The sequence below is a fragment of the Phodopus roborovskii genome, unplaced genomic scaffold (genome assembly GCF_943737965.1).
Source record: "Phodopus roborovskii unplaced genomic scaffold, PHOROB, whole genome shotgun sequence".
Taxonomy (NCBI): domain Eukaryota; kingdom Metazoa; phylum Chordata; class Mammalia; order Rodentia; family Cricetidae; genus Phodopus; species Phodopus roborovskii.
The window spans coordinates 4,213,977-4,237,691 of record NW_026126721.1 but is presented as its reverse complement, the minus strand read 5'-3'; the positions used below and the strand labels follow the sequence as shown (position 1 = coordinate 4,237,691).

Below are 23,715 nucleotides of genomic sequence, written 5' to 3'. Positions count from 1 at the left end.
GGATACAAGGTGTATCCTAGGAGATTCATATAAAGTTCATCACAGAAGGGAGATGGGACAAGTCCCTCAGAGCACAGGGGAAGTGGGGGGCAGTGAATGGAGAGAGAAGTAGGAAAAAGAGAGGGTAAGGAAAAGAAAACACATGTGACTAGGAAGATTGAGTCATGGGAGGAATAGAAGACAGAAGAGAGAGAGAGAGAGCAGGGGAGGGGAGAGAGAAAACTTAAAAAGGGAGCCAATATTGGTTTGAAGAGAAAACGGAACCTAAAGAAAGGTCTAGAGACCTACAAGACTGCCGCCAACTAACAATTTGAGCAAACTTAGAAAGGCTACCATAAATGCCCTTCCCAGATAGTGAGATCAACAACTAACTTATCCATGGAGCCCTCGTCCAATACCTGTTGGAAACAGAACAAGAGAGAATGAGATGGCCTAGGCGTGGAGGAATGCATTGAAAGAGTAAGGAAAAGTTATTTTAATAGACAGTGCCACTATAGGCTTAGAGAGAAACCTAGTGCTAGCATAACTCCCCAGAATCCATGAGGACGACTCCAACTAATACTCCTAACAATATTAGAGAGGATGCCTGAACTTGCCTAACTCTTTAATAAGATTGATGAATATCCCAACTGTCAGCACAGAGCACACATCCAGTGATTGATGGAACCAGACTCAGAGAATCACAACCAAGAATCAGGCCAAGCTCCAGGAATCCAAGCAAAGACAGGGATAAGAAAACAAATGAGCAAAGGAGGTCAAGATCTTAATGGAAAAATCTATAGAAACAGCAGAACCAACCTTGTGAAAATACATGGACTCTAAAACTATGACTGTGGAGACTCCAGGGGACTCTGATAGGCCCTTTATATGTGGGAGACAGTTGTGAAGCTTGGAATATCCTAGGGCTCCTAGGAGTAGGAACATGATACAAGCCTAGTACGTAAGCTAGCTTGTTGGAGCCCATTCCCCATAGTGGGATTCCAAGCTCAGTCATAATACATGGGAGAAGGAGAGTTCCCTGTCCCAACCTATTCTGCAAGATTATGTTGACTCCTCATGGGAGCCCTTACCCATGGGGAAGAATAAACTGGGAGTGGGCTAGGGAGATGAGTTGGGAGGAAGAACTGTGATGGAATGTAAAATGAAGTCAAAAATAAAGATGGGGGGAAGAATCTGTGCATTAGGGTTAGGGCTTAAAGTGTGGACATTGGGCAGGTGGACTTTGATACTTTGCAATTCATGATGAAAATCCAGTTGAAGAGCTGTGTGACCTTAGCCATTCTGGGGAGGTTGGGGATGGTGCTGGTAGGCAAGGCTCTGGCATACTAGGCTATGTCTGTTCATAATATGTAGATGAGGCTAGGCAGTATAGTATAGAGAATGTAAAGAACAGAGTTCAAGGATTCACCAGGGAAAGATGGTTCATACATTTTGTGAGAAAAGATATACCTGGAAGCATGATGGTGGTATTGGAAAGTGAAATTCAACATTGCTTATCAAGGAAACCATGTGAAAACTCTGGCTGTCTAGACCTAGGTATAAGTATGTATAAATCATCACAGGTGAAAGATCCTTCAGGAGCTGTGTGTGTGTTTTGTTTTTGTTGTTGTTGTTGTTTTGTGTGTGTGTGTGTGTGTGTGTGTGTGTGTGTGTGTGTGTGTGTGTGTGCTCATGCCATGTGCCTAGGGAGCTTTCGAGGCAAAACCAGTTCATGCTTTTTGTATTCTGTAGCAGGCCTGAAAGAGACAGTGTTGTGGGCTTTCTTGTGGTATATTCACCTGAGCAAGCCAGTGCTGAGAATACAAGCTATACAACAGAGTTAAAGATTATGTTGGCAGGTGATGATCTAGAAAGCATAATCAGGCTAACAGATGTGGGATCACTGTATAGAGAATTAAATCTTGGAGTGTGGGGTGGTACAGGAATTTTGCCTCTGGTATGGTGATCTAGGAAATTCATTGCACCATTTAGGGGGTCATGTGGAAACCTACTAATGTGGAAACTTCTGAAACTATATACATATATGAAAATAATAAAAATGAGTCAACAAGTATCTGGAGAGACAATGCCCCACTAAAACTCTTCTGTCACCATTTGAGGCTTACAATTCCAGAAATGGATTATATATAATTAATTTTTCAACCAAGGGGGCCCTATGGAAACTCTCTGAACAACTCAAGCTATTACCAAGGCCATTGGTTGCTCTCCAAAAATGGATCGTAAAGCTCTGAAGTTGAAGACAACATTTAAGTATCTCATTGTGCATGAGCTAGTTGAGCTAGTACCTAAGTGGACCCTTCAGTTCTCCTGACTAGAGTCAATGCTACTGCAAGGTACTCTGCATACTCCCAGAGGAAAAGGATAACTACAAACTCAAGTACAAACCCAAGGGTTTACTACAGCGACCTACCACTATCTGAATGGACTTAGAATATGGGATGGAACACATGGCCGACAATGTTCAGGTGTCCCAGAATGTGAAAATAGGACTGGCACCTAAGGGAAAACCAAATACTACTGTTGTGCTTAAGAAAAAATAATCAATAAAGTGACATCTAATGACATTCTGCTATTCATCCCAATAGATCATTGTCTCACTCAGCCATCATCGGAGAAGCTTCTTCTTACTTCTCTGTATTATTGGGAATTTTTAGCGACCTACACTGAACAATGTGTAAACAGTGGGAGACCTTGGAACACTCAGTTCTAAATGGGAAGTGGTCATTAAAACCCTCCACTCAGGGATCATGGAGATATGGGGTAAAGGAGGCAGAAAGACTGTAAGAGCCTGAGGGAATAGAGGACACCAAGGAAAACTGTCTTCCAGATACAACTGGATTGATGCACATATGAGCTCACAGAAATTGACAGCATGAAAAAGACCTACTTGTGTTCATGGAAATGAAGACACATGACTGAGAAGTGAACATGATCTTCTAACCCTAAGCAAGAAATTGTATCGAATTGACAACTGTTTGCAATGAAAGAATCAGTTTCCACCCATAGAGTCTCACTAGGTATAAATACCACACTTACAGGTAGACTTCATGGTCAGCAATAGGCAACAGTCATCAGGAAAACCACTGAGTGTTTCACAGATAGGCCATGGAGTTTGCAGATGGAATGCGTGGACATGGATCAGGTTAACTGAACAGGAAAAGCAGGTTTTGGGGGCTATATAGAGCTGGAAGGATGGGGATGTGACAAATAAGTTTGGGTCTAGAAGGATTCACCAGGAAATGCAAGGATATGTGCTGTAAAATTGGAGCTAGGCCCAAAACTATGGTGGTACTGATATCAGCAAAATTCTTGGAAGCTCCAATGGAAAATCTAGTATACAATATTCCACAGCTAGGTCTTGGGGAAGTGATTTAGCATGTGTGGACTTGACTGTGCAGGGAACCCTCCAGCAGAAGCCAGTGCAAACTTCACATGCCCAGAGCTAAGCCAGGGGAAATGACAGTGGTACTAGTTTGCCAGATAGGAAACAAGTTTAAGGGAGCTCATGAACTAAACCAGTGCCTCTTTTTCACAACTGGATCTAAGCCTTGGAATGAGGAGATGGCTCAGAAGGGAGTGACATTGAGGGATAACACCAAGGAGAGCCAGTTGAGGAGCTTCATAACCAAAGCTATGCTTGGGAACTGGATATTATCCTAATGGATGAGGTTCTGCAAAACATCATCAGGGAAAGAAGAGATATGATATGTGTATCTGGAACTGGGCCTTGCAACATGGAGATAGCATAGGTGATTGTACTTCAAGGCGAACTAACTAGAGAAAGACATTGCCAAGCTTTGTGTACATAGCTAGATATGGGAAAGAGATGGCACTGGTATGTGAGGATATTTGGAGCTCACCATGCAAATTGTATGAAATTACATATGCAGACCTCAATGTGGGATGTACAGATGGTGCAGCAGGACTCAATTCTGGCCTTTTCAACTGATCAATCTAATCTAGGAACTGTATGGCAAGTTATAGAACAGAGAGTACAAGCTTGGGACTACCTTGTGAGGGTTTCATGTTCATCATAGAAAGAAGTGAGGTAAATATTCATCCAAAGCAGGAGCTTAGAGTGTGACAATTGGACAGGCAGGCTTTGTTTTTGGATAACATGAGAAGCCATCTCAGGAGCATTGGAATATAAAGATTGCACAGGTAGGTCATGTTCTTTGAACTCACCAGGAAAATTCTGCAAGATATGCACACCTGGAACTAGGTCTGGTATTGTAGAGACAGGACTTGTGTTCTTGGTGATGTGGAACTCGCCTTTGAAAATGAATGCTGGATATATACACTGGGAGTTTGGATTAGTGTATAGAGATGGTACTGGCAGGGTGGGAATGTGAGTGCTGACCATCACCAGGAAAACTAAACCTGGGAGAGGGGTTGGTACAGGCATGGTTCTTTCTGAAAAAAAAAAAAAACTTTCCATGGAAAACAGGTGGAAGAGCTGTGTGATAGGAGCAAGACCAAGAAGTGTGAAAATGGCTCTGATTGACAATGATCTTGGGCTCACTAGACAAAGGCACCTTGACCAGTGTACATCAAGACATTGGTCTGGGATTATGAAGATGGCACAGTGTAGTTTGTTCTTGTAAAAATGGCTAGGAAACAGCAGCGGAGAAGATATGTCAGGATGCACGGAAATGACTCTTGTGGGTGGGGTGCTTTGAAGTTCAATAAACAACAAGACTCCTCAATTAGTACATCCAGATCTGCATCTGAACGTGTGGCCATTGCAATGACAGATGTGACTGCAAGTGAGAATGTCTCAGTAAGCTCATATGTTTGAATACTTAACCCCAAGTTTGAGGAGATATAGAGGGGTGAGGGGTGCACTGCAGATTCATTCCTCAATAGAGGGAAGTTTGTGAGGAAATGCTAGTCCAGGAACTAAGTGAACATTGCCAAGAATGGAAATGTAGAAACGGTTCTGGTTCTGGTTCTGGTTCTGGTGGGTGTGATTCTTTGGATCTCACTGTACAAAGCATCGTAGGTTTGGCTCCATGAGAGACCAGCAGAAGGATTAAAGGAGACATGGATAGAAGCTGAGCTTTGGCACCATTAGTTATGATCATTAGTTATGATCAAAAGCCCTGAAATGATCATAGGAGAAGCTAATGGCAAAGGGGCAGAGTCATTTGCTATTTAGTCTCCAGTGTAGTAGAGATACAAGGACATGTTATGAGCACCAAGGGAAACAGTAAACCTGGACTGAACAACGAATGAGACACCATTTTAGTGCTGCTGATTACAGAGCGAGAGCTACCTAAACTCTTTGAAGTACAAAAGATTGTGGGTGAGTCCCATACACTGGATGCAGAGTGGTTTGCTTTGGTTTGATCAAACTCTTTCCTTATTCTTCCCTTTAAGAGTGAGTGTATTTAATTTGGTATTACTTTTAATTTTATTTTTGTTTTACAGGAGCCAAGAGATAATAGACTATGTACTTCTGAAGAGTCTTTAATTCTTATACAGAGACTGAAATTTTCAAGCATTTTAATTTGTTAATGACTGAAGAGCTTTTAAACTATGTAATTTTAAGTCTTGCAAATTTGAGACCTAGGGAATAATCAAGATAGGAAACATATAGTTTAATAGTGAAGCATTTATGTGAAGTTGGTAAGGTCTCAATGGTGTTGATTGGTAATTTGCCACCTTGACATAAACTAGGGTCATCTGGAAGGAGGGAAACTTAACTGAGAAATCACGTTTATCTGATTGGCCTATAGGGAAGATTGTGGGACATATTCTTGATTAATGTTTAATGTGTCAGAGCCCAGTCCACTATAGCTCCAGTCACACTTGTTCAGATTATATTGAGTTATAGAAAACAGCAAGTTTAGTGGCCCGTGGTTAGAAACCTAGTGACCACCTTCCATCTATGAACTCAGTGTTAGAACATGCCAGGTATGGAAGTATAAGCTGAAATAAATGCTTTTCTCCAAAGTTGCTTTTGGTCATATTAATTCATCACATCAGTAAAGAAGTTAATTATGTGTGCAAAACCTTCTGATGACCATGATCAGGCAAGATATTCCATGGAATATCCAAGCAAGAATGTTAGACCCTGGAGTACAGAGATGGTCCAGGTGGTATTGGCTCTGAGAACTGACCAAGGAAATTCAGTGATGTAGCCTGAAGACTAAGTAAGTCTCAAAGTTTAGGGATGACACTGTCTGTCAACCTTAAAAGAAACTCAACAGGCAATTCTTGTTTGCAATGAAAGCCTCTGCAGGTGGCTTGGGATTACAGAAATACCCCAAGAGTACTGGATTCACACAGAACTCACTAGGAAATATAAACACAGCTGCTACAGAGCTTCTTCTGGGAATGTGGGAATGGCAAAGGCGGATGAGGTTGTGTGGACTTCACCAGGTAAAATTGGTGCATGATGGGTACATTTACATAGAGGTCTTGGACAGGGCAGGTGATTGAAAAGGGTTGGTTCTGAGGGGATGCTGCAGGGGAAGCAACTATATGAGCTGTTATGCAGAACCTAAGTCTGAAAATGAGGGGATGGTGCTGGCAGATGAGATTATTTGGAGAACACAAGACAAACATGTTATGAGGTCTGTGCTTTTGGTGCTGTGATTATAGCCCAAGTAGTATAAGAATGACAATGGTGGGGGGGAGGTTCTGCAGACCATGATAATACAAACTGGTACATGATCTGAGCTTAATGCACTAGTATTTAGAAGTGTGGGAATGGAAAGGCAGGCCTGTTTCTGATGAAAGAACCAGGGAAAGAGGGTACGGGAACTGTTTGATCACAGTTACTCTGTGGGGTGAAGGGATGGACCTGGCCAGTGAAAATAGATCAATCACAAGTAAAATCTGATGGATAACAAGCACATAAACACTTGGTGTATGCAGTTGGTACAAGGAATTGTGGTTCTGGGGAATACGGAAGGGGGATTAGTATTAGGAGCTGCAAGACAAGTTATGCCTAGGACTGCGGGGATGAAAGTGGCATACAAGCTTCTGTTGAAATTATGTTTCATGGGGTGCAAAGGACACAGGTGACTATGTTCACCTTCAAGCTCAACACCCTGGTGATGGTATTGCAAATTTAGCAAGTTCTTCTGTGCATAAGGAAGATAGGCGTTGGTGCTTGTCACTGAGATGGCTTTTGGGACAAAGTGCAAGAAGGTGATACCCTTGAAGACAGCGCCATGAGGGACCTGTGGGAAGAAAGTGGTCTGACAGTGTATGCACTGCACAAGGTGAGCCACATCTCACTTGAATTTGTGGGTTCTACCAAGTTGATGGATGTACATATCTTCTCTACTGTCCATGTTCATGAGATGGCCACAGACTGACAAAATGTGCTCAGTGGTTCGAACTAGACTACATCCCCTTTGCAGACATGTGGCTTGATGACAGTTACTGGTTCAGAAGAAGTTCTGAGGATAATTCAAGTTCCATGATCAGAACACCACCCTCAACTATTCACAGCATGAGGTAGATGAATTCTAATACAGAGGTCTGAAAGGTCTTTTCACACTCGGGTTGCTACACTGACACAAGCTGTCTGTTCAAGCGTAACTCAAGAAGGGACTGGTATTTTCTGTTTGCAAGGTGTTGGGACTGGAATATGAAAAGTCACTGACAGACTAATATCCTTGAATACTTTGTCTCCTTCTACTGTTCCTGTTTTGGAAGACTGTACACCTTTAGGAGACAGAGCAGTGACTGGGAACCTGAGTCACTGGGGGGCACAGAGATGTGAGATGGACTTTAAGGTTCTATAGTTAGGCCCCACAGCATGTTTGTTCTCTATTTCATGATGGCTTGAACAGGCACCTCATACTGCTGCCACTATACATTGTCTTCCCAAATTGACTGTATCCCCTCAATTGATCCATGAAACAAAATATGCCCATGTTCCCTTTAAAAAATTATGTTGTGAATTTGGTGTAAGCAATGAAAGGGAGCTACACTTGAAAGAGATATGCGACTTGAAAAGTCTGGGTCCTAGGAAACAATCAGGGAAACCTGATGCAGAAGCAGACTGGGAAGTTCTAGATTTCAGCATGCTGTAATGGGACTCATGGCATCCCACCAAGCAAACCTAGCGGGAGATCTGCTTTTCCCGAGCAAAACATGAGACTTGTAATGCAGCCCAGGTGGGAAAGCTTCTAAAGTTACTTCCCAGTTAAATCCAGAGCAATAGTTGGATGGCCAGAGTTTGAAGTTAAAGTATGGGAATGGCCTTTTAGGAGGAATTTCTGAGACTCCCATCCAATAAAAATGAAATGTCATTTCTCATACTTGGCCAGGCATTCATTTCTCAAATTGGGGCATGCAAGCTGTTGTCTGAGTCAGAGGGGGAAACAATCACTAGGAAAAGAAAGAGAGCTATGTGACTACAGATACGCCTAATAGTGTACATGGCATAAATCACCTTGATTCTGTGCTAAGAATCATCTGTGTGGTATGAAAAGGAACAACAAGATCTAGACAACCATATATAAACCTAGGAGTGTGAGAGTGACAAGGGCTGTCTCTCCAAGTAATCTCTATGTCAATCTTCCCCCAACCTGATCCTTCCTGTACCCACCCAAACCCCATCTAGACCCCTCCCCCATCCATCAATGTCTATTCTATTGTCTCTTCATGACTATATTCTCCAGTGCCACCTTGAGCCCTCCTTGTTACTTACCTTCTCTGGATCTGTGTATTCTAGCATGGTCATCCTTTACTACGACTAATATTCACTTAGAAATTAGTGCATACACTGTTTGTCTTTCTGGATCTGGGTGACCACACTCAAAATGATCTTTTCTGGTCTATCCATTTTCTATCTAATTCCCTTTTCTCTATGAAATGACCTTCATTCTATTGGCACCAAGGATGGAGTAGCCTTATGTGAAATGGGGTAGGTTGGACTTAGTGGGATTTTCCAATAGCACAGTAAGTTTGCCTCCAATTATGTCCATACCACTTGTTACATCAGAGCACACTGAAAACACCTGGCCATTTGTGATATTTACAAACAGAAAGTTATATGTTATCTGCCCGGTGTATAGCATAGCCTTCCTACTGCATGAAAACAGCACACCCTGTCCACAGAGCCAACATTATGAAGTACAGCTCTGCCTCCATTGGTCCAGAGTACCTAATGGTCTCAAGACAGAACTGTGATTACTTTTCTTTGTTTCCTTACAAACTTCCTTACAAACCTTCTATCACTTGATATTTGCCATAGTTCTTTTTGCAATATGCTTTTCACAATTACTGTTGGATGCAATCCCTAGTTGGAAATATCTGAATACATGGTCATGGCCTTCAGAGTTTAGGATGTGAAAACATTCAAAGAAAGGAACACTTTAGACAGATAGAGTAGGAAGTAAGCTTAAACAGACCCAGAGAATCAAGTTGATGCTATATTTAGAATGGATTTATGACTACAGGAGTTTTGTGTCAGAACAGGAAATTTCTTCAAAGGATTGACTGCTGACAGATGCTGCAAATGAAGGAGCCCTAACTTTAGGCCTCTTGATCAGCCACTATGCAAACATGCTAGTCCTTCACCTGACTCTGTAGTTTCAGTGAGCTTATCTCAGAGAGAAAGAAGATCATGCCAAAGATGACATGATGACTGTCAGAACCCCTACTGGGAACACAGCAGTATAGAGCTTTCCTATCAAGGCTTCATTTTTGACTGGAAATTCAGGTGAAAAGTCAAGAGTGGTTTGGCCATAATGATCTACAAAGTGGTTCCAGCTCACAGAAACAAGTGTGAAGAGGCTGCTAACACACAGAGTGAAGGCAGAGACCTTGTAGCAATATATCTGCAATTCCATAAATGGGCCTCTCATGCAGCTGATCTTAATAGCGACTGCACCAAAAATCAGAACTATGGGCTTCATCAAAACTGCCCACACTTTCAGGGTTTGTGTGATGGGAGATGTCATTATGTATATATGTTTCTCATACTGGTTAATGAATAAAGCACTGTTGGCCAATAGGAAAGGAGATAGGAGGGACTAGGAGACAAGGATGAAAGAGGAAGTGGTAAGGAGGAGTCAAGATGGAGAGTCTGGCGAAGGCAGAACCACCAGCCACCTCTCGCTGGTAAGACCACGTGAAAATACATAGATCAGCAGAAATAGGTTAATAATTAAGACAGAGCTAGCCGATAGGAAACTAGTAACTGGCCAACAGATTATCTCAATTACAGAGTCTCTGTGTGTTATTTGGGGCTGGCACGGCTGCGGGACAAGACCAGCAGCAGCGGTGGAAAAACCTTACTCCTTACATTTGTGCACACTGAAAATCAGGTTAAATGGTCCAGGTGGAATTGATAGGGGTATGCACCAGCATCTTAACTACATTCCCTGAGACATTAGACTCTTGAGGGTAATGTGCTTCCCACAGGCCAAAGAACACAAATTTCATGACGTTGTTGTCCAATTCCCACTGGTATGTAGAGGGTATGCCCAGCTATATGCCATTGAACAAAACTGATTTTCTTTTTCACAGGAGTTATCAATTACAAATATATTGTTGGTTAGTGATTCTTTGTGTCTCCTACACTATTACAGTACTGGGATACACTCTAGTTTGAAGCAGTATGGGTCTTGTGTATGCTTTCAAAGTCTGAGTTCTTATTGGTATCAGTACTGTAGTGTCTTAAGGACATTGTTTGCTAAGAGACATCCACCACCTCTGACTCCTACAATCTTTCCCCCTCCTCTACAATAAAGATATCTAACCCTTGAGGGTAGGGATTTGATGAACACATTCTATTGAGGACTGAGTACTTCAATCTCTCTCACAATCTGCACATGGTCCAGTTGTGCATCTCTCTGTTAATTACCATCTATTTCAGGAAGAAGCTTCTGTGGTATGTGACTAGTCACTAATCTATGGGAAGAGCAACATTACTTTACAAAACATTTTATTTCAATGTTCCTCTTACAGAATAATAGTAGGAGGTTTTCCATGACCTATCTAATCTTAGATTCCTTTCCACTTCCACAGTGTCTTCTATGGGTTCCATCTCTTGGAATGGCCCATAAATCTGATCAAAATGTGAATGGTTACTCTCATAGCTTTTCCACAGTATTACACCTGGGTTGATTCCAGACAGGTCACTGCTACAGTTCTCAGTATTAACAGTGTTTGATAATGACACTTACACCCCTCCTCTGGTATCATGTAATTTAACTTCCATTAGTGTCATGAATACTACTCAGTAGGGATGAAGTTTGTATTTGGACACCAGTTCAATTTCTCTGTGTTCAGTTACATAAGTATTTGGCAATAGGGCCAAAACATCATGGAGAGTTACCAATAGCACTGAAATAGCCTATGATGGTTTTGGTGGGACAGTTTATGGAACCCTTTTGGCCAATGACTCAAACTATGTAATCCACTTCTGTCAGTAGAGGTTTTATTGGTTGCATATGATGTCTAGTTGGGCAATTATCCGCCATATTATCTTGTGAGTTCATTTAAATTTCTTTCATATGTGTACATGTTTTAAGAAGGTTCTGTATTAGTGATTTTTCAAAAGGTCTTTAATGTTGTTTGTATCTTACCATATTCCTACCATTACCCTCTTCTTCCATTCCCCATCTATTCTAAATTCCTCATTATCACTTTACAACAATAGGCTCTACTTCTCCTTCCTTAATTGATCTACTCCTTCCCTCTACGCCCTTACTACTTATATTACCTCTGTGTTTATTGGATTGAAACACACATATAAAAGCTCAAAAATCGAGCATCCATATACAATAGTAAACATGCAACATTTGTCTTTTGGGGCCAAGCTGACATTACTCAGGATGATTGACATACCTCAAATAGCCATATTAAATCGTGGGAGCCATAGGTAAGATTTTCTTTTTTAAAATGGAATTCCACAGTAGAAAAGAGAAAGATGTTTCACTATAAGAGCACAGTCTCTTTCTTACCTCATAGCATTTTGGCTAGCCTAGAATTTCATCAGTCTCTGAGACATAGAAACAGATTGAAAGTTTGAACTGCAGAGACACTGAGATATATCATTTTTATTAAAAACAAATCTACCTTTCCTCTTTCTGTATCATATTTTAATCCTGCCAGTCACGTTGTAACACTAAATATTATAACTGCATATGATTTTGCATATTAACAATGCTTAAAATTTCAGAACCCCTCATAAATCAGAGGCAAAACATGAGTAAAGAAAATAAGAAAAATGTAGGTGTGGTTTTACTTTTACAAATTATTTCTTTGTACTATATGTGTTTTTTGTGATGTAATGACAAAAGAGAAAACTCACAAATACTTTCTACATAAAATAAATTTGTTTTCATCTGCTCAATTTAAGCCATCTTTGCCAAATAGAAAGTGCTTTACTTAGGGTGATTAGAGCAGAATAGGACTAAGTAGTTGAGAAACTGGATTGTCAACAACTCTACACACTTGGCCAAAGGATATCTACTGAACCTGGAGGCATCCAAGGCACACAACACTGACTAAGAGTAGTAGAACGTCTCTATGCAGTGCCAGCAAACATGGGAAAAGTGAAATGCATCTTAGAAAGAGAGTTTTCAAAGTGTCCAGGCCCAACGCTAAATGTTCATGTGGTGGCTCCCACAACTCAGCCTTATGTGACAACACGGAGAACAACCTTCTATGCCTAGAGACTTTAATTCAATGGGATGAATTTATATCTATGACCTTGTCATTGACAGAAAATATGTAGAGTATTATAGACACAGATTCTACATATTACATTCTACTACTACATACCATTGTAAATGGAAAGAATGGAGATGACTAAATTTACAAATATCCCTATCAAATCAATGTCCCAGTGTGTTTGGGAATACAGACAGAGTGGAGTGTAGCATTGGGCTGTACAGCTTAAGATGTATTGGGGAATGTCTTCAATGCTTGAGGTCATCATCTGGTGGTGTCAGGGGTCTTTGGTCTCCTGACTTCAATTCAGTTTACAATTCATCATGATCTGTAAGATCATCATGATCCCCAAGTCAAACCTAGGCAAACCTATTCTGACATATATGTTCTTTACATGACATTCAGACCCCACTGAGGGCATGATAAATGTGGATTACTTAGAGTGATATCTGGTGTTGCAGCTCTGAGGGGAAAGGCTTCCCCCATTGCAAGTATTAAAGTTCTGCTTAGATGAAGAAGTTTGCATCAACCCAAGTGTTATAGCTCTGAAGAGAAAGGGATCCTGACAGTTGTGAGCCAAGGAATATTACAAAGTTGCACCACACAACAAACCTCACACAAGATTTATTTGCTTGAGTGAGAAGCAGCAAAGAGCTAAGCAGAACTAAGCTTATATAGTGTTTCCTGGGGGCAAAGCTTTCCAGGGTGGAGACTGACGGGTTTCAAGTTCAGATCTTGGTTTTTTTTTTTTTTTTTTTTTTTTTTTTTTTTTTTTTTAATCTTTAGGGTGAGTGCCAAGGCTGGCAGATTTGGCAGATAGATTGTTTGTTGATGAAAACAATTGTTTGAAGTCTTGGGATAGGGAGAGGAAGACAGTGTGGCTAGCCACTCATGTGCCTCAAAGGGCTTACAGTGAACATGTCAAGATCCAGTTGTGGGTCATTGGAAAACAAAAGTAGTTCAGAGAGAGGATGGTATAGCCTTACTACTGAAAGATTCCTCATTGCCACACTCCCAAGCCTAGCACTAATCATACAGTTATTCTGTTGTCTTTCCCTGGTGAGTTCTCCCAGAATAAAGCCCCTGTGTATCACTTTTTCAGCATCAGGTTCACCTCTAGCCATGGAAATCAGGCACAAGCTTTCCTAATGAGCTCCCCTAGCACAAAGCCTGCCAAAAAAATATCTTCACATTTCAAGGGTTATCTCTGGATGTGCTGATGACTCACTGGTTTTGCCTGATGAGATCTTAAAAGCATTATCCAACAGGGTCATCCCCCACCCATATCCAGACATACACAAATGGTGCACTTACCTTGCCTGTATTCTCTACTGAGTGTCATCCTCCAGCCTCATTACCACACTCCCACTCTGAGCTCTTGTCATGTATCTACTGTACCTGTTTCACTGATGAGGTGTTTTCAAACCAAGCCCATCTTCTCCATCTCCACACTTCAAATTCCAGCGATGAAAGAAGAGATCCCACACTGGTTCAGTGGTGAGCTCATACAAACCTTGTCTACCAGCACTGTCCCCACATGCCTAGATTAGCACAGATAACACAGCTTCTGTACCAGCTTTCCCTGGTTTTGCCTCCTAGAAAGCTTGCCTGTGCCATGTCCAAACTATGAAGTCTTTGCTCTGGATGCAAAGATTGCACACTGATCTTGTATGATGATGCACAAGAACATCGCTTGCCAGCACCATGTCCATCATCCCAGGCCTAGTTCCTATTATCTCAAAATTCCTACAGTGCCTCCCTCTTCTGAATACCTCCAGAATCAAGTCTGCACCACCTGCATACTCCAAGTCCTAGCTGTGGATGCCTAGAACATGCATTAGATTTTACACACATTCTCAACCTAAACTCACCCACCAGTTCCATCCCCACACTGCAAGAAGTGGCTCACACACCACCTGCACCCACATTTCCTCTGGAATTTTACAAGAAAGAAGCATGCCTTCCCAGGCTAAGCCATCTCCACACTCCCAGACCTGCCTCAGGTCGCACTGCTCCTTCGCTATATTTTCCTGTTCAATTCTCCAAAATCAAGCACATATGAACCACCTCCACATCCAAGTCATAGCTCCGGATACATAAATAGCAAATAAGCTAGCCTGATGATGCTACCCCAAATCCCACATTCCAACCTCATCACCTCACTGACTGGTCTAATGGTCTAGCTCAGGATGCCCAATTTCATAGCATCTTTGCCTTGTTATCTACAAAGACTCTTGCCTGCCAGAATCATCCCACAGTTCCATGCCTAGCTCCTGTCTTGCCCTAGAAAAACCTCCTCAGATCCAAATCTCCCTCAACCATCTGCACATTCCAAGGCCTCTTTGTGGATGTACAGATAATATAGCAAATTTGCCTGGTGGTATCCATAGAACTCCACCAGCTGTTGCCATTCCAACACTGTAATTCTCATCATGCATCTTTTACACCCACTTCTCCTGGTAAGTTCTGCTAAATTCAAGCTCTTGTATGCTCACTCTGTTGTCCAAGTCCTAGTTCAGAATTTGATGATTGCTCACCAGCTTGTCTGTTGAGCTGCTAAGATAATTGCCTTCCAATGCAATCCCCATATCCCCAGGTCTTATCCTGGTATCAAAGCTCCTTCACTGGTATTCCTTGTTTAGTTCCCATGGAGCCAATACCACAAGACAATCTCAATATGCCAGGGCCTTACTTTCTATGTTACACAAGTCATGGATAGGTTTGCTTGATAATGGTCTTCAGAAGGTTGTCCCACGTCACATTCCCTAACTCTCTTATAGTATGACTAAAAACATCTTTTTCAGAAAAGGGTATATTCCATCTTACAACTTTCAAGTGCAGGAAAAAAACCTACAGGCAAAGACTGACACAGAAGCCATCTTTTCTCCCCATGACTCATTCACCTTGCTTTCATATACAGCTCAGTAGAAAGTACCAAGGGCTATACCACCTCTAATAGGTTGGACCCCTCTATACTAATCATTAATCAAGAAAATGTTGTACAGTTATGTATACAGGCCAATCTGATGGAAGCATTTTCTTAATCAAGGTTCTCTCGTTTCAGATAATCCAGCTTATGTCATGATGACAAACTCCTACTCAACACAATTTATCAGTTGTCAATTTGATACAGATGCATCATTAGTAATCCATAACATTTCCTTTCTTGTTTATCCCCTAGAAATCATGTTAAACTTATGAAATGAAATGTACATCACTTTATAAGACCTTCCATGTTCAAACATTACTAAATACTCAGTCTCTTTACAACATATAATATATATTGTAAATATATACCATCTGTCTTCTTACACTAGTTAAATTTTAGACTCTCCCATTCCATTAGAATACAGTTAAAGTAACCCAGAGAAAAGAATTATCAGAGATAAGACAAAGGGAGCTATGGTATTCTTTGGGGATTATTTCTTTGTACTCCATATTTTATTTGTAGCATCAGTCTAAGAACAGGACTAAACACCAGTGAGACTGGGTGGCTTCCACTCATCTTCAGCATCTGCTAGAAGGATGCCTACTGCATCTCATGTTTTCAATACATATGACTTGGAGTCACAGCTTCCCATCAAGTTCCTCAATGACATTCTCTTAAAATATGTTTCTTCTTCTCTGTATTGGAAAGACCCTGTGTAAAAGAAGTTGAAACCTGCTGTTGGGTCACTCCAAATATCATCCAGATGGTTATGAAATCATCCATCACTTCATAGGAACAGATACAAAAGATCATTGCTAGGATCTTCTGGCCCTGAAACCAGTCCTCTGGTTTGCCATGATGTGGCTCCCTGAGTCGCCCACCTGTTCTGCAGGTGTGAGTACATGTAGATGTTAGGTGCTTTGCTATCCATCATGAACCTGGAGTAGTCTACCATGATGAGTGCACAGCCTGTTGAGACTTAGGTAATTCTGGTTGGTATGTTCTCTGCCACCTTGTTGCACAGTCATGTTTTACTCTTTAATTAGACATGTTGCAACCAGCATTTACATAGGTATTACATTTACATCAAGTACCAATGAGGGTGAGACATCTCCAGCTTTGGTACGAGAACCAGAGTAGAGTGGATGAGTGTAGGAGACTAAAAAGAGGATGTTATGGAGCCAAGCCAAGCTACAGGTGCTCCCTGTATGACAGGTGCACCCTGTATGACTTTCTATTTTCTGTCACCATCAGTACCTTGAAAGAGTAGCACCATCAATCATCAAGACTGGTGATCAAGGCGTTGGTGGCACACGCCTTTAATCCCAGCACTCGGGAGACAGAGGCAGGCAGATCTCTGTGAGTTTGAGTCTAGTCTGGTCTACAAGATCTAGTTCCAGAAGAGGCTCCAAAGCTATACAGAGAAACCCTGTCTTGAAAAAAAAAAAATCAAAAAAAAAAAAAAAAAAAGCACTGAATGCCAATTACATTCTGGAAAGTCCCATATGGGAGAAAACAATAAGTCTTGAAAGTGTAAGTTCATGATTAATAGAACTACTACACAATTCCACACAGTTCTAAAACCAATGAGAATATACTTACCTGGACTAGAGATCCGGGTCACTGGGAAAGCACTTGCCTTCTGAGCACAAGCCTTTAGGTTTAACCTCTTTGAAGTCCAGAAGATTGTTAGTGAGTCTCAGGCATTGGACACTGAGTTGTTTCCCCTGCAATACTTTGATTTTACTTTGTTTTGATCACAACTCTGCCTTTATTCTTTCTTCTTAGACTAAGAGAGTATTTATCTTGATTTTGATTGTTATTTTTTTTAATAGACTAAGAGAGTATTTATCTTGATTTTGATTGTTATTTTTTTTAATAGAAGACCACAGATGACAGACTTTGAACTTTTAAATAAACTTTAATTATTTAAAGAGACTGAAAATTCCAAGTGCCTCAATATATATATATATATATATATATATATATATATATATATATATTTCATGTCATGAGATTAACTGGAGAACTAGGGAATAAACAAAAAAAGGGAAAAGTTAGTGTTTAATAGTGATGCACTTGTGCCAAGTTGAAGACTGATTAATTATGTTGATTAGTAAAATACTAACTATAAACATCAACTAGACATAAGCTAGGGTCATCTGGAATGAGGGAACCTTAACTGAGAAAATGTTCCTATCCAGTTGTCTTATAGGCACAGTTGTGGAGCATTTTCTTAAGTAATGATTAGTGTGGGAGAGCCCACCTCACTAGAGGTGTTGTCGCTCTTGTTCAGGTTATACTGAGTTATTTTTTAAAAAGTAACGTTAGTGACCTATGGATATAACTCTAGTGAACAACTTTCGTCTAGTCCATCTCTGTCAGTTCCTGCCTCTAGGTTTCTGCCTGGCATTCAAAGGTGTAAGTTAAAATAAACTCTTTCTTGCCATAGACTTTTATTGTCATATTTTTTGTCACATCAATAACGAAGTTAGGGGAAGTACTGATGGACAACTTTCTAGTGACCATTATCTGGCAAAACTATCCACTATCTGTACAGCACAGAAAGCTGGACCCTAGAATATTGAAATGGTCTAGGTGGTATTAGCTCTGTGAAAATGGACCAAGGAAGACCAGTAAGGGAGCTTTGAGACTGGAAGAAGATCTGGGAGTGTGGGATTCAGAAAAGACAAAAGGCAAAGCTGCAAAGTGATCAGGCTATCCAGGTCTTAGCCTGGGAATAAGGAAGGAATACATGAGGGCTGGATTTAGGCAGAGCTTACTAGGAAATGTAGAGGCAGGAGTCATGACAAGAGCTTCTTCTGAGGGTGTGGAGTCGATAAAAGCGGGTTAGGTAATATGGAGATCGCCATGTAAACTTAGTGCAATTATAGAGAGGCCTCAAACTGTTCAGGTGGTTGAGAGAGATTTGGTTCTGAAGGGATGAAGCAGGGAAAACAAGTGTAGGAGCTGCTAGATGTGAGCTAAGTATGGGAGTGAGGGAATGATGCTGGCAGAAATTATTTGGAGAACACAAGGCAAACCAACTTTGAGGTCTGCATTTCTGGAGTGTGGGGATAACACTGCTGGGCAAGGTGCTGTGAACTATGATAAATCAGAGCATGATGTCTGTGTCTCGTGTTAGTTTTAGGAAATGTGGAGATGGCATAGCAAAGCCATACCAAGGAAAGCTGGTATAAGAACTATCAGAGCAAGATGTTTGATGTTGTCAACAAGTACACAAGAGCATAACTGGGTGGTTGATGGTACAGGTCAGCTTGTTTCTGCAGGAACTGACCAGAAAAAAACAACTGAGGGAACTATACGACCAAATCTAGGCCCCCGACTATGGGGCTGCTGCTAGAGGGCAATGATCTTTGGAGTTCAAAGGCAAAGTTTTTGAAAGATCTGTGTGTTATGAGCTAGACATCTAGACAAGAGAGTGTGAAAATGACATTGGAATGTGAAGTTCACAGAAGCATCCTCAGGCAAGCATAATGTGTCATCTGTTCATGCGAGATGAGTTCTTGGAATTTGTGTGCTTGGTTAGGGGAAAAAAACCACTTAGAAAACCTGTTGCCGAAGCAGCACGACCTAATCTAGGACTGCAAGTGAATTAATGGCCCTGGCAAATGAGTTTCAGGGTAGTGCCACAAGTAAAGACCAATCTTCGATCTCTGCATGCAGATATAGGTTATATATTATGGAGATGATACATATGTGCTTGTATCTGGAATAACTACCGGTGAAAGCTGTTACTGGAGCAGCAAGACAGGATGGAGGTAGGCATGGGAATAAGAGAATGTGAATGTTTCTGGTGAATGAGTATCTGGAGGGTTGAAGAAGAAAAGCTAGATGCATACAAGGCTTGGCCTGAGAGTGTGGACATGATAAAGGGTGGCTTGGCTCTTATGTATTTCACTATGAAAAGTTGAGTGCAGGAAGAGAAAGACCAGAGCTAGCTGTGGGAGTGTGGTAATGGTGCTGGCAGCTGAGGTTCAGGGCAGCTCACCAGGCCAAGCCAATAAGTCCACAGCTAGACTTTTTAACATTAAGTTGTCACAAGGAGAATTCACCAGGGGAATTCATTGCAGCACTTGTGTGACTAAGCCTGGACTTGGAGCTAAGCCTGGACATGATGGGAAGTAGCAGGAAAGTTTGCAGGCAGAAGACCAGACAAAGCAGGTCTACAGTCTCAGTATCCAGAGAAAGGCATAGGAGTGTATCCAGAGCAGGTGTAGAATTGGTTCTGGGAGTACAGAACAGGAAAATCCAGTGCAGGTGCTCTGAGACCTAAGCAAGACCTGGGAGTTGAGGATGGTGATGGTAAGTGAGGTCAGACTTTCTAACTAAGTAAAGTCTTTATGTGATCTGCATATATTTGTTGGGCCTCTTAATATGGAAATAGCACATGAGGGCTTACTACTGGGAACACCCACCAGGAAACAGCTATGTCATGTGCCAGGTATGGTAGGATGAGAAGTGCACTTGTAGGCAAAAAGTCCATAGAATTCACCATACAAATGGGAGATTATCTGCCCATAAGATGGAGAGATGGCATAAACAAGCTGGGACCTGAGGAAATGAAATAGGGAAAATTAGGTATAAGCCTTGTATGATGGGACCTAGGCTTGAAATTGTGTAGATGAGAGATTGAGGAAAGCTCTCCAGGCAAAACTGGTATGCAATCTGCATCCTGAGTTGTCCATTCTAGTGTGAAGACAGCACAGGTTTCTTGTTTCTGGGGGAAGTCACCAAAGATAGTCAGTGGATGGCATTGACAAGACTCTCTTAGGATCTCACCAGTCAAAGACACCAGCACACCTGTTAAGCTAAGCCTTCAAGTGTGGAGACATTGTAACTAGTCTTGATTCTGGAAAAGCTCACAAGAGAAAGCAAGGCAGGAACTTCAAGGACTGTCACTGAGGGAACTTAGGTCAGAAATCAAAGTGGGAATCGGAAGCACAAAATGAAACAGAGAACAAGAAGGAACACTGCTTACAACCCTACTTTTAAGGGATACCACAGACTCCCTTCGTCTACAATCCAGGGTTGGAACCACACACAGTGGCCTAGAATTTCCCATATTAATCATTGCACAAAACAATGCTCTACAGGCCATTTTCATGAAGGTGTTTTCTCAATTGAGGTTTCCTCTTCTCAGATAAGTACACATTTTTGTCAAGTTGATTAACCAGAATAGCCAGGCTCTATTAAAACCTGGCCAAAAAAAACTGGCAGCATGGTCCACATAGTACTGAATTAACAAAAAGGGAATATGCAAGATTGTAGAGGTAAGAGAATAATGAATCATGATTTGAGAGACTCTAGGACCACTCAGTATTCGTCAGGGCTGGTGATCCTGTAAAGAGGTCTAGAGAAACACCTGCATGAAGCCCTGAAGATAAAGTCTATGGTCCAGGGGGGAAACAGGGTGGGTTGGGTATTCCAGGAAATTCATGAGACTTCCATGAAAAGCTACTTGTGTGTAGTATAGACATTTCAAGAATGAAACTGCTACAGGAGGTGCTCGCCCACCTGCCATGCATGGCCTAGCCGTCTGGTTGTCATAGAGGAGGTGTTGGCTGAAGAACTAGACTATGAGGAGCAGCTGGTGAGAAGAAAAAATAGCTGAGGCTGAAATTGAGAACTTATATGGATTGAAAAACTTGCTCAGATATTAGCAGCCAGAGAATTGGCAATTAAGCATATTCCATCTGATGGCCATTGTATGTATGGATCGCTTGTGGATCAGCTGAGAGAATAGGACTATGCTCTGACTGTGGCTGCCCTGCAGAAGCAGACTACTGAGTACATGCAGAACCATTCCAAAGACTTCCTGTCTTTTTTAACCAACCCCAACACAGGAAATATGTATACTCCTGAGGAATTTGTAAAATACTATAATGATATTGTAAACACAGTGGCATGGGGAGGTAAGCTTGAGCTAAGAGCTCTGTCTCACATTTTACAAACACCAATTGAGATACTACAAGCATATGCTCCTCCTATTGTAGTTGAAGAGTATTCAAAGAATCCTTTAGTACTAGTATACATGAAGCATGCATATGGCTTAGGAGAAGTTATAATTCTGTCACACGGTTGGTGAACTCAGCTACTGAAAATTACAGCTAGTTTATACAATGTTATACTACATTTTATAGAGTGTGCCAATCTGCATATACCTACCAAGTGCCAGATTGTTGTAAATGCTACTGAAAAACACAGCTACCTTAAGTCAGATTTACAAATGAGCTTGCTAACAGGCTTTTTAGAAATACATTGGATTAACTTTAACCAATGCCCTCTTAGTGGCAATCCTAAAACTTAGAGTCTATTTTGGAAAACATTGTTCTAAGATGTTAACACTTCTCTCTGGTGAGTTTTAGTTATCCTGAAAATTCTGATTTTGAATAAATTTTGTTTTAAATTTTAAATTGATTTTTAATTAAATTAAATTTAATTTAAATTAAAACTAAATTTTAAATTATATTCCTAAACTGAGTATTTTGATTGTATTTTTTTAAGTACGGAAGCTGTGTCTCTGTCATGGTGGAAACATATAGTAGTGCCACCAAATTTATTATAAAATGAGCGTAATCACAGTAATTTTAGTATTACTAGGATCAGCAAGGCAAAGCTTGTTATATAGCACATCTCTGCAGCCAAGGAGGAACTACTTTTAGGAAGTTTTAAATACTTATATGAGAATCAGTTATGTTCAAAGAAATGAGACAAAATCAGCGGTAAACAGATGTTCATTGTGTCTGTTTTCAACCTTTTTAACATATGGAGATTGTCCTTTTCTGTGTGCAGTAGCTTTTGAAAGACCAACTTCAGCATTACTGTTTTTTTTCAGCTTGAGGCTGGAGTTACTTTGTATCTTTATTCTCTTCACAACTAGGAATTTTTACATTTTCTCCAACACATCTCAGTTGCTTTGCTTCCCCCTAGAGCCTTTTTCCACTGGGAAATATCCAGCGGCTTCTCATTGCTTACCTGTGCTTTAGTAATGCAGAAGCGACCATGGTCACATTCTTAATTCTTACCCTTTCCAGTTTTTCCTGGCAGGGTCTCTGCTTGTGCTCACTTTATAGGATTCAAAGAAAACCCTGGCAGTAGATTATTTTGTTACATGATGTATCACTTTTTCACTCAAATGTTTAATTATTATAATGTATATATACATATAGGTAAAATTAAAGGCCACTGTTCAGGAGTGGAGAGCTGAAAATCAGTACAAAACGCTTTTGTGGGGAGTGATTTATGTGACTTGGATTTCAAATCACTTCTAACTGTTCTTTGTAAGAGAGTTGTCCCCACATGCACATGTGTGGTGTGTCTGCTATGCTTAGATAGCACAGTACCAGCACAGTACCTTGGGATTGGGACACAGATCTAGTAGAGCACTAGCTTATCATGCATGCAGCTTGAGGTTTACCTTCTAGCACCACCAAAAAAAAAAAAAAAAAAAAAAAAAAAAAAAGAACAAATTCATGAAAATGAAACTTTTTGGTTTGATCTGTTTTTTTTCCAAGTTAGAAATATACTAAGATTGATCATCACATTTATAATATTTGGGCTTTTGGTCCATGTATACTATCTAAGTAGGTAACACTGGCACGATGGTAGAGACTGGTCAGCAGAGCAAGTCAGGACATTTGAGATCATTCTAGCACACTAAAACATCCTCTGCCCCCTACACAGTGTATTCTAAAGGGTGCCTGCTTTGTAACTTCTGACCTTTTTTTTATTTTTTCTCTGAAATTTACAAAATAATACAGTTGCAAATTTAATGCTTTTGAGTCTATTTTGAAGTAATCTTATCTTCATGGTAAAGTATCATATTGAGGATTAACAAAACAAAATATGAAACTTAGTGTAAATTACATTTTCAACAAAGATAGTCAAAAATAACTCATTAATGTTTTGTTGTTTGGCAAGAATTTAAATGTACTCAATTATGTATTTCTGTTTGTGTGTATATTTTAAAATAGCCAGTATTTATGAAAAAAGTGAATGGCCAACTTCTACAATTTTAGTTTTAAATGAACAAAAAGTCTTTGATGAATGCAGATGTTAATTTAAAAAGAATATATGTGAATTAAATTTGCTGCTGGTGGTGGTGGCAGTATAATGGA

General features: G+C 40.7%; 1 pseudogene; it reads left to right on the top strand.

Moving 5' to 3' along the window:
• Window positions 1–20,852: 20,852 nt before the first annotated feature.
• On the top strand, window positions 20,853–21,709 carry LOC127214493 (deubiquitinase OTUD6B-like; annotated as a pseudogene).
• Window positions 21,710–23,715: the final 2,006 nt, after the last annotated feature.